Source organism: Panthera leo, chromosome E3 (assembly GCF_018350215.1).
Source record: "Panthera leo isolate Ple1 chromosome E3, P.leo_Ple1_pat1.1, whole genome shotgun sequence".
NCBI classification, from domain to species: Eukaryota; Metazoa; Chordata; class Mammalia; order Carnivora; family Felidae; genus Panthera; species Panthera leo.
This window is the reverse complement of record NC_056694.1, coordinates 6533234-6545829: the sequence shown is the minus strand read 5'-3', so window position 1 is coordinate 6545829 and position 12596 is coordinate 6533234. Positions and strand designations below refer to the sequence as shown.

Here is a 12596-nt window from a genome sequence, read left to right as displayed (position 1 = left end):
GGTCATGATCTCAAGATTTGTGAGTTTGACCTCATGTCAGGCTCTGCACTGACAGTACAGAGCCTGCTTGGGATTCTCTCCCTCTCTGCCCCTTCCCTGCTCATGCTCTCTCTCAAACTTAAAAAAATTTTTTTTAAGACTATTATTTTGCTTTTGAGAAAAATTTTCTTTCAGCAGTTCTTCAGATGACAGAGGTGGCAACAATTAACCAACTTACAAAATTTGTAATTTTTATCTTACACTATGTTACTTTTTTGTTAATGTTTATTTTTTTTTTTTGAAAGAGAGAGAGAGAGAGAGACAGAGCATGAGTGGGGGAGGGTCAGAGGGAAAGGGAAACACAGAATCCAAAGCAGGGTTCAGTCTCCGAGCTGTCAGCACAGAGCTTGATGTGGGGTTCGAACCCACGGACTGTGAGATCATGACCTGGGCCGAAGTCAGACACTTAACCAAATAAGCCACCCAGGCGCCCCTATTACTAGGGTTCCCAAGGGTCAAGCACTTTATTAATTTTTCCCATATGTCCACCATTACAGTAGGCATGAATAGATACAAAAGAAGTAAAATATTACAGTAGAACTGATACATGTTCTAAATATGGGTTTGTCTTCCCAGACTGCTTTGTCTCCATAGGCACCATCATCTGAGGGTTTGTAGAATGCCTTATCCGTTAGACCTACCTTAAATCAAGGAATCCAGTTTATAGTCAAGGAGGTCTGACAATGAACTTGTAATCACAGAATTCATGGTTCTTACTCATCACCCAGAAGCAGCTAGCCTGATAGAACTATGGAATGGCATGTTGAAGACACAGCTAAATTACACCTTGGAAAATTGGGGAGCTGTCCTCCAGGATACAGTATATGCAATGATATGCATTGAACCAATAACATATATGGTGTTGTGTCTCCAATAGAAAGACTACTTGGGTATAGAAACCAACAGGTTGAAACAGGAGTGGCCCCTATTACTATAATATTCAGTAACTCACTGGTGGAATTTGTGCTTCCTATCTTCAAACCTAGAGTCTTCTGGGTTATGGTTCTGATTCTCAGGAAGAACATTTCTAGAAGATATATTAAATGTTCCAGTGAACTGGAAGCCAGGCGACTTTGAGTTCCTTGTGCCAGTAGATCAGTAGGCAACGAATGGAGTAATTATAAAGGCCCCCACAGTCCCTGCCACACACACTACATAAATACAAAAACATACCCAGCTGTCTGCATTCAATAGCCTATCTTCCTGAACCTTGTAAGTACTTTAGTGTAGGAATGGGGCTTGGGGGCAAAGGGGAGAGGGCAGGGTTTAGACAAAGAAGAAAAACAATGTATAACCATGTAATGGCTCTTAGAGACAATTTGGAACACTGGAAGGAGACTTGAGGAAGTATGTAGAAGTTCTAGGACCAAGAGGTCTTTAAGGAGGACCGTAGTTTAGTGAGCCAGTCAGTGATGAAGGAGCAAAGATTTACTCGAGTGGTTTATTGAAGAGTCATGGGGAAGTAGAAAGAAAACTGACAATATCAGCAAGATCAAAGAGAATGGGATATTATTTAGGGCTTGGAAGGTTACTCAGAGTATCACCTAGTCATTGGTACCCTCTGTAGCATGTGGCTATTCCTTTTGTGGGTCTTCCGTTGTGCTCAGACTTGTCTTGGAATTTAGAGTGTGCCAGTCTTTCAAGGTCTCAGTTACAGTTTTATAAAAGGTGAGGTATCTTGATCTACTCTTAAAGTAATGGTAAAAGCCATAATTATTGTGATAACATTTTGACAGCAAAATTCGACTTACTGGGGATGCCTGGGTGACTTCAGGTGGTTAAGCATCTGGACTCGATTTCGGCTTAGGTCATGATCTCATGGTTGGTGAGTTCCAGCCCCGTGTTTGGCTCAGCACTGGTAGTGCAGAGTCTGCTTGGAATTCTGTCTTCCTCTCTGCCCCTCCCCTGCTCGCACGTGTGCACTTTCTCTGTCTTTCAAAATAAATAAACATTTTAAAATTTTAATTTAAAAAATTCGATGAACTGTAGCAATTCCATTATTATTACGCCGAAAACTCCCTGGTAGTTTTAGCCAAGCTCAGAATCTTAACTGTCTAGTACTGGAAAGAATGTCTATTGCCCATAGATGAAATTTTTGAAACTACTACCTATTCAAATGACAGTACGTAATCACGGTCTCCAGAGAAGCAACGACTTTGGTTTTGTGAAACCATTCATTCTTGACTTCACTTTGATATTTCTTTCTACATTTTTGTTTCAGTTCCTCTGACACACAAAATCACTAAGTAGTCGTATGGTTTAATAACTAGAATTCTTAGGATTATTGCCATCAGTAACAAAAAGGAGAAACATAAGTATCTGAGAAGAATGGTAGCAAAGGAAACTTAAGCCCCCTTCACCAGGCTGCGAAAAGCTGAGCTAAGGGGAGAGATCCCCAAAGCCGGACAATGCCGTCAGTGGGGAACAAGGCCACAGTCCTCCCGCGTTCCTAGAGAGGACCCCTCTTCTGAAAGGTGTTGACGCACTTCCGGCTTCTGTGGGACTCACAGATGTGCGCGCAATCAAGGTTGTGACGAGCAGAGGGTGTGGGTCCAAGTGCGCCGCCCTTCGCCACCTCCCCCCAAGAGTCACCTCCCTTTTCTGCCCCAGCACCCCCAGACGTCTCCGGGGTTCACGGTGAGACGTGGTTCCGGCCAGGGTGGACGGGTGGGGACAGAGGTGGATGTGTACAGCTGTGTTCCGCGACTCCTCTCGCCATCACCGCCCCCCGACGGGGTGGAGGGTCCATGTCCCTGCCCTGTGTTCCGACTCGTCCGTAGGGAGCGCCGTCTCTCTCTGCAGAGACAGCTCTGGATCCAAGCGGAAAAGGCATGCGTTTTGTTTTCCGGGCTAGGTTGAGATGCCTCTGGGACCGGGAAGAGGCATTCCGCTGAGGGCTCTTCCTAGGCCTTCTTTCCTTGGTTTTCACCCCAGGGGATAGTGGAAGACAGGATCCGAGGCCAATTTCTCTGTTTCCCCAGTTGTCCGTATTTGCATTTCTTGTGGTGAGGGCTTCCCCACCCCCACCCTCATTCCTAGACATCCTGAATGTAAAATGAGGAAGACTGGAAGCTATCAAGCACCGCGGGTTTTTACCAATTTGTTAAGCTTCGTAAACGTGTGCAGATCACTTGCTCACCTCCAAGCCCACCACCATTAATGGTGGTAATTAGTGTTTGAAACCTAGTGAGTAAAGTTATTTGGATGCAGTAGGAAAGATTACACACACCTCACTCTTTTCCCTTGCAGTTTCTAAGCTTTATTAATTTTTTTATAGTGTATTTATTTTGAGAGAGACGGAGACAGCACCAGTGGGGGAGGGCACAGAGGAGGAGCGAGAATCCCAAGCAGGCTCTGCACTGACAGTGCCCACGCACTGACAGCGCAGAGCCCAAATGTGGGTCCCAAACTGAAGAAGTGTAAAATGACCTGAGCGGAAACCAAGAGTCAGACACTGAAATGAGTCACCCAGGCTCCCCTGAACTTTATGAATTTTAAATGTATGATTTTAGACATCAGGTGGATTTTTCAGTTGTGGGAGGTAATTGTGCTTGACTTGAAGTGGTGAGTAATGAAGGGGGTCGTGAGGATGCAGTGGAAAATGTTTTGGGCTACTAGAAGGCCATTTCCAGTGCTGTGTCTGACACCGATTAGGATGATTTTGAATAAAACCCCACCAAGTGGGGTTCATTCATTTTTTCCTACGTAAAATTAACTAAGTTATCTCAAAGGGCCCTTCCAACTTGTAAATTCATTGATAAATGAATTTAACTGAAAAATCCAGCTGGGCCAAACCTAATGCCCCATCTCCATTTCCCACACTGCCACCAGAAAGATACATTATTGGAGAAGGTGTCAGAGGACCAAAGGAAACACTTAGAGATCAGTGTTGAAGAGATCCTATGCAGTCAACCGAAGTTGTGGAGAATACATGGAAAGCAGATCAATGAAACCTTACTGTTTGCTGGGGGATATATAAGTAACTTACCCATAGACACATAATTTATTTATGTACCTTAAGCTTGTACTGTTATAATATTCTTCCCATTCTTACTCAGATGTTTTACAAATAACTTCACAGTCTCTTAATTTATAAATGGCATGCCCTTCCAAGTGTTGAAATACCAGGCCTAAAATGAATTTGTTGAACTTTCTACAAATGAACACAAAATTGACATTGTATTCAAACATATATTTTAAATGTCTACGGGTTGCAAGGAACTACATAAAGTGACTGAAGGGCAACGATGACAGCAAAAGACAAGTCTACTCTTGAGGGGCAGTTTAGGTGAGATAAGGCATGAAAGCATTACAAATTAAATTTCAGGGTAAAAGCTATCAAAAAATTACATCTATCAAACTAGAAATGGAGACAATTCAGTGAGTCTAAAGTCGAAAGAGGACTAGGTGCTGGGATCATTCAAGAAATGTAAAATAAAACCCAGTCTTTCTGTTGCTCTGCCCAGAATATGAGCACTACCACTCCATGCAGGTCTGTTCAAGGGAGGAGTGACTCTGTTCCTGACCTCAGCCCTCTATCTTTGAGTTTCCCTTCTTGGAGTTTCACTTCATTTTGATTCATACTTCCACCAGGAGGGAACATGTCTAGGAACGTGTGCTTCCCCCCGTCCCTGCTTTTAGAACTTTGACCCAGATGGCAAAGACCAAGATGCCTTTTCCCTCATCTTTAAATGGCAGAGACAGATGGAATTTTCAGCTCTATCACTAAAAATGGAGAGAAATGAGGAAAGAAAATTTAATAGTTGGAAGGTGAAGATAAGAACAGCAACACAAGTGCTAACAATGTAAGTGCTATGAGATGGGGACCAAAAAATGGGGCTATCAGGAAAGGCTCAATGGGTTTCAGTATTTTTAAAATATAAATACATGTTTTAATTTTTTTTTTTCCTCTGTGCCCCAATGGGTAATCCTGTCCACCATACTTGGATGGTCACTTTAAGAGTGACCAGATTGCTTTTTTTTTAAAAAAATGTTTTTTAATGATTATTTTTGAGAGAGACAGAGCACAAATAGGGGAGGGGCAGAGAGAGAGGGAGGCACAGAATCCAAAACAGACTCCAGGCTCTGAGCTGTCAGCACAGAGCCCAAAACGGGGCTCAAACCCACGAACCATGAAATCATGACCTGAGCCGAAGTCGGACGCTTAACTGACTGAGCCACCCAGTCGCCCCCAGATAGCTTTTTTTATAGTGACTAGGTGGCAGTGTGGCAGCACAGGACCCTGGGCTTCAGACTTGGGTTTGAGTAGTGAATCTACTTCACTGTGTTGTTAGCACATTAATCTTTCTCAGCTTCTTAAAATAGGGGTACTGGTATCTTTCATAAGGTTCCCGTGGGTATTAAACGGGCTGTATACATAAAATAATGTGATGTACTGAATCTGCCTACACACAGCTAACATGAATGGCAGTTATTCGGCATCTACTGTGGCATGCCATCGGATTTAGTGAATTGTCTTCATGCTACTTGGATGAGATGTTAGCAGCATGGCAATACAATGTTGCTTTTTCATACTGCTATTTTAAATTTTTTCTGCTCAGCAGGATAGCAAAAACTGGCCTCATAAAACATCTAGGACCTTATTTGGATCAAGTGAGCCAGTTCTTCGAACCTGAACAATGACTGCTGAATCAAGGGATACCGCAGATTTGTCTCCACAGGCCACCCAGGAGGTGGAAGGCATAGTGATAGTGAAAGTGGAGGCGGAAGATGTAGATGAGGAAGGCCATTTTCAAAGGGGAAGAAATAGCATAGAATTATCCCCACAATTTATTAGTCGGTCCACAACCATGAATGAGAGAGCCTTATTATCATCATATTTGGTTGCCTATCGAGTGGCAAAAGAGAAAATGGCTCACACGGCTGCTGAAAAAATTATTCTTCCAGCATGTATGGATATGGTACGTACAATTTTTGATGATAAATCAGCTGATAAATTAAGAACTATACCTCTTAGTGATAATACAATATCTCGTCGAATCTGTACAATTGCAAAACATTTAGAGGCAATGCTTATTACACGGCTGCAGTCTGGTATAGATTTTGCAATCCAACTTGACGAGAGCATGGATATTGCAAATTGCCCAACACTCTTGATTTATGTCAGGTATGTGTGGCAAGGTGACTTTATAGAGGACCTGTTGTGTTGTTTAAGTTTAAATTCACTTATAACGGGATTAGATTTATTTACCGAATTAGAAAAGTGCATTGTTGGTCAATATAAATTGAACTGGAAAAACTGTAAAGGAATTTCAAGTGATGGAGCAGCAAATATGACTGGGAAACATAGCAGGGTTATTGAAAAATTGTTAGAAGTAACACATAACAAGGCTCTTTGGAATCATTGTTTTATTCATCAAGAAGCTTTGGTGTCCAAAGGAATTCCACCAGGTCTAATGGATGTATTGAAAAACGCAGTGAAAATTGTTAATTTTATTAAAGGAAGATCCTTAAACAGCCGACTTCTCGAAATATTTTGTTCAGAGATTGGAGTTAACCATACCCACTTACTGTTTCATACAGAAGTTCGTTGGCTGTCTCAAGGAAAAGTATTGAGCAGAGTATATGAACTCAGGAATGAGATTTACATTTTTCTCATTGAAAAGCAATCTCATTTGGCAAATATTCTTGAAGATGACCTATGGGTAACAAAATTGGCATATTTGAGTGATATTTTTGGCATTCTTAATGAATTACATTTGAAAGTACCGGGGAAGAACAATGATATATTTCAGTATCTTGAATGTATTCTAGGATTCCAAAAGACATTATTGTTGTGGCAAGCAAGACTTAAAAGCAATCGCCCTAGCTACTATATGTTCCCAACACTGTTGCAGCATATTGAAGAGAACGTTATTAATGAAGACTGCTTAAAAGAAATAAAATCAGAGATATTGATGCATCTCACTTCTTTGTCTCAAACCTTTCATCATTACTTCCCAGAAGAGAAATTTGAATCAATAAAGGAAAATATTTGGATGAAAGATCCCTTTGTATTTCAAACCCCAGAATCAATCATTGAGTTAAACTTGGTGCCCGAAGAAGAGAATGAATTATTGCAGCTCAGTTCATCCTTCACACTGAGGAATTATTATAAGACATTAAGTCTATCAGCATTCTGGATTAAAATTAAAGATGAATTTCCACTGCTAAGTAGAAAGAGCATATTGCTGCTATTACCGTTCACAACTACCTATTTGTGTGAATTAGGATTTTCCATCTTGACACGATTAAAAACAAAGAAAAGAAATAGGCTCAACAGTGCACCTGACATGCGTGTAGCCCTATCCTCATGTGTTCCTGACTGGAATGAACTTATGAACAGGCAAGCACACCCATCGCATTAAGTGTGATGAGATGCACTTAATGAAAAGTGCTATGAAATGTGGTTTTTGTACTTTTTAAGGGTTTCTTTGGTAGATGGTATTTATTAATAAAATTATATTTGGAATGTACATTTCATTTTCTATGTAGTATCATTTCATGAAACTTGTTTCTGTTACAGGGGTTATGTGACTGTGTATCCAGAACAATGATGTGAAATGTTTTTCTGGGGATTACTGTAAGTTTTGAAAACCCTCTTAGTACATAGTCTTCTACTCAGATCTGTGCCCCTGTCCACCACTGCTGCCTTGCTTCTTCCTTTCAGGCAGAGCCCCATTCAGGTTCAGTTTCTCCATCTCTCTGTGCTTATGTGCTCTTCCTTTTTTGCTCTAATTCCAGGAAGTGACTCTTTGATACTAATCGTAGTTTAACACCATTCTCAAACTGTTTTGTTTTGTTTTTTTTTTTTTTTAAAGCATGGCCATGTGTTATAATTCTAGCCAATGAGATACATATGTACGGCGCTCTGTCAGGATATTTTGGTGAAAGTATCGCTTGCTTTCAAAGGGACACAAGAGAGAAGACCGTGATGGGGCATAGTTTTTGACTTTCCCAAATCCCTCCTTAAAAACTAGGACAGCAAAACCAGGTGACAGGGTACCACCAACAGTTAAAAAACTAACAAGGTTTCAAGCTATTGTGTAAAAAGGAAGCAGAGAGAAGCAACAAGTGTCTGAGATTTGAAAACTGCAAAGTAATCAACAGGTAGTCATGCAAAATTTCAGTGAGTTACACTGAGAACAGCTTAAACCGTGAGTTCACCCACTTCAGTATAGGGTGAGTTTTAGGGGTTGGTGGTAAAGTCTGGCAGCAGGGTGGCCTTGTGATAGAATCCAAATTGAGTAAGGGACAGGAGAGACCCAAGTCTTCTCTCTTTGTCTGTAAGGATTGCTTTGTGTGGTTTCTCCTGCCTACAATCAAGGTCTCTGGCTTTTGATTAGTGACAAGTGGCCTTTGGCCAAATTCCAAGATACAAGTTTACAGCAGCACCATCCTTGTGGGCCGTGGCAGGTTAGGAGGAGTCTATCTAAAATCCTGCCGCTTCTGGATCAAATACCTGCTTCCTTTGTGTCTCCTCATGATGATATAACTAATACATGTATCTCACCAGCACCATTTAACCAGGGACAATTTGGAATTGCATTGACCACTTTGGGAAAACAAGTTTCCACATCCCAGTCACCCATATTTATCTAGGAAGATGTTGAAATGGGGAGTGAAGTTTACATAACTTGCTGCCAGAAAGATAATTAGAAAGCTATGAAAACATCAGAAGCAGACCTTTTCTCTCACTGTAGTGTAGAGCACTATCTAGGCTAGGATTTAGGAGACCCCGGGCTCCAGGCTCCATTTCAGAGATAACAAGTCACGGTCAAATATCTCTGTGCCTCCACGTCTTCATCTGTCAGATGAGGACTGTACTGCATTTGGAGAAGAGGCCTTCAAGGGAGTAATTAAAGTTAAATGAGGTCATAGGGTTGGCCCTCATCCATAGGACTGATGTCCCTGTGAGAGGAGGAAGGGCTACCAGGAGTGCACGCACACAAAGGAGAGGCTGTATGAGGACACAGCAAGAAGACAGCTGTCAGCAAGCCAAGGAGAGAGAGGGCTCCGTAGACCAACTCTGCTGTCACCCTGATCTCTAGTTTCCAGCCTCCAGAAGTGTGAGAAAATAAATTTCTGTTTAAGCCACCCAGTCTGCAGCATTTTGTCACCTCAGCTGGAGTATACCAGCATACCTCCTAAGGTACTGAGCACAGAAAGAAGCACATCCTCAGATGTACAACAAATGTAACTTTTGTGTTTCTTTTAGAAACAAGATTTTAACCCCAATGGATTAAGCTGAAAATTTATCTAGACGGTGACTGGTTTGTGCTAATGCGGTCCTATTTTCTCCTGGTCACCCTTACAATCAGTGATACATACTGTACTTGTATTATTTCCCACCAAGGATAGAACAGTTGCTATACTGCACCAAACTCATGATTTATTATGCTCAGAGGTACCAAGAGACAGAAGTAAAGAGGTAAAACTGTCCTTGACATCAATTCCAAAACATAATTTTTTATGTGCTATATCTTCTGTATCTCTGTAGGTACTTCTTTATTACCCTTAGTTTTTCTCCCTGTATCATTCTGATTTTGAATAGTATCTCCTAGTTCTTTTAATTTTTTTAATCTTTATTTATTTTTGAAAGAGAGACAGAGTGTGAGCAGGGGAGAGCAGAGCAGAGAGAGGGAGACACAGAATCCGAAGCAGGCTCCAGGCTCTGAGCTGCCAGCACAGAGCTCCACGCGGGACTCGAACTCATGAACTGTGAGATCGTGACTTGAGCAGAAGTCGGACGCTCAGCTGACTGAGCCACCCAGGCACCCCCAGTATCTCTTTAGTTCTACTACATGTGAGCTGACAGATTCAGATCTGTGGTCCCCCCCAGTTTGTGTAGTTTCCTTCTTCTGGACCTTCTGTAGGTTATGATCTTTCTCCTTAGGTCCAAGCCACCAGAACTGCACTTACTGGTGAAGTCTTTCTAGGATTCTGTACAAGGGCAGAAAAATGCTAAGGTCTTATGTTTTGTTTCCAATGCCTTTCCTGGAAGATCCCATCGTTTAGGTTTGTCAAAGCACAAAGCTGGGCTGGGTGGGGGCAGGGGAAGAGGCGCTTCTCTCCATATCCTGCTGGGGCCATCTCGTGACCCCTTTGCTACCTGAAGACCAGAGCTCCGAGAGCGTGAGCAGAACACCAGGCCTTCAGGACCCCTACACATCCCGGAAGCCCACTGGAAGTGCCTCACAGTCCCACCCTCCCACTCCCCCTGATTCGTGGAGGTCTCGGTGGTCTTGGTGACTCCCTGAGCCCTCCTCTACACATCTAGGGGAATTTAGCTTCCTCCTCAGGGTGGGGAAAAGACTAAGGTTTAGAAGCATTTCCTTGCCAATGAGAAAGAAATAGGAAACCGATGGGGCATCTAGCCTCTTGGGTGTAAGGTGCAGGTCACAAGCTCCTTCTGCAGGGAAAGTACCTCAAGCTAATGACTGGGGCCTAGTTGCACTCACTCAGATGGTTCTGGTACTTTTGTAAAAACAACACAAATTTTTTATAGAATCAATCATAGGCTTCAACTCTGGCCCCAGCACCGTAGCAAACACTTCTATACAATTCAACCAACATGCTCCAAGCACCCATTTACTGATGTAACTGGAACACAGATTCTGTTCTGTTCCTTTTTTGCCTTAGTCCTTTCCAATATTTTAATGTTAAAAAGGACAAGGAAGTAGCACCTCAAGTAAACAAATCTTGCTCTAAATTGTCCAAACTTAAGGAAATAAAATGTATAACTCTAATACTTTGTTTAGGAGTTTGGAGGTTTGGAAGAGAAGGCTGTGATGGATGTGGTGACTGAGTAACAGCAAAAAACTTTTCAAACATTCAAATCATAAGGTCTTAAATTTTTTTGTTTTGTTTTTTTGTGTTTTTTGGGTGTTTTTGTTTTTTTTTTTTTTTTTGCAACTAGGAGCAATGAGAGAAAGCTGTAAGACTATAGATCAATATAGTTTCAGCTGAGAAAGACATTTTTGGTGAGCAGAGTAGTTTTAAAATGTAAGAGCCTGCCTTAGGAGGCAATGAACTCCCTAATACTGAAAGGGTTTCATGCAGAAACTAGATAACCAATTGCCAGGCCAATGTCTCCTCCAGTTTAACAGTTATTAAGCACCTATTACATACACGTGCCAGAAAACTGGGGCTTCCTCCATCAGGTGGGAGGTTGGGTTTGATGATCGCATGGGACCCAGCACAATTTTTCAAGGTTCTTTAACTTTATGATTTTATCATTATCTTGGATCAAAAGTTTTTCACACAGGTAACAAAAACAGAGTTTCACCACTTTGTAATGTTTGATGTTTAATAATGTAAGCCCTAATACAGGTTAGTGCTTACGAGCTTAGCTTTTGGAGGCAAAGTGGTCTGGCTGGGTTCAAATGCTAGTTCTGCCACATACTGGCTGCATGACTTTGGGCAACTGAATGAACTATTCGAAACTTCATTTTTTCCCAACTGTAAAATGAGGGTGCTAAGTAAAACCACCTCATTAATATGAGGATTCAAGATGATCCACGTAAAGCACATGATGTTTAGAACATGGTAAATCCTCAATAAACATTAACGATAGTCTTCACTGCAGTTTTCATTCTCAATTAAGTCTTACACCTGGACCTTCAGTTGTGATTCTGTTTGCAGGGGACTCCTTAAATGCTACTAATGAGGCCCTGTGATACTCACACATGGATGTAGTCTCAGATAAAGTCTGGCCTGACCCACAAAGGGAGGGTTCTGGAGCATAAACTGAACCACGGGTTCTCCCGTCCCCCACTGAGACCTAGTGAATCAGCCTTTTGGACCCCATATTAATGCCACTGACTAGGGGGTGTGGAGGGCAGATAACTCCAGCGAGGCAGCTCCCATCATCTGAGGACAATTCTCCAGAGTGTCTGGAGAAGGAGGAGAGTGGTGAACACCCAGTAGCTAAAACTCAGAGTAATTGGGGGACAGGCAGGCCAATTTGGTAAGGGGATCTGGGCAGGGCACCAGCGTACAACATACACAGTCAACAGGATCTATTGGGTGTTTCTTGTAAGCCCAGCAGTCAGGAGAAGCAGTGCCCAGAGGCACACTCTCTTCCTGTCTCTAGCAAAGAGGCTCAAATTAACTTATCCCATGTCATCTTCTTTCCCCTAGACCTTCCCACAAGGCAGGGCTAACCAGACCATGTACCTTTCTTCTCCTACTTACTGTTTACTTTCCAACCCAACTGCAACTCAAACTGACACTTATTCTGCACACTGTTATCTTCTGCAGGTCTATCTCCAGGGCAACTGGGAATTGCTACACATACTGCTTGCACCCAAGATTCTTAATTCAGCTTGGTCCAATTCCTTCCCTGGATACAGCTGCCCTCTTTCTTGTGGGTAACAGAATAAAAAGCAGCCCACAGTTTGGCCTGTCTTCTCTTCTCTATTCCCCTAAGGTCCCTCTCCCTTCTCCTCAAGATGTGACCAACCAACACAGTTTCTCTCCTGAATTTACACACTTAACTCCTAGCCAACTGACACTAGTAGAATCAAAACAAAAACAAGGTAGAGGTTTCATGGAGA

General features: G+C 42.2%; 1 long non-coding RNA gene across 4 annotated transcripts; it reads left to right on the top strand.

Annotated features, from left to right (window-relative positions):
- Window positions 1-1957: 1957 nt before the first annotated feature.
- LOC122210162 lies at window positions 1958-9412 on the top strand. Of its 4 annotated transcripts, XR_006197943.1 has the most exons (5): window positions 1958-2676; window positions 4506-4844; window positions 5604-5960; window positions 7565-7621; window positions 8939-9412. It is a non-coding gene; the product is annotated as an uncharacterized LOC122210162 (long non-coding RNA). The 4 variants fall into 4 exon arrangements; XR_006197944.1 differs by having other exon boundaries at window positions 4633-4844; window positions 7565-9412; XR_006197941.1 differs by having other exon boundaries at window positions 7565-9412.
- The last annotated feature ends 3184 nt before the right edge of the window (window positions 9413-12596 follow it).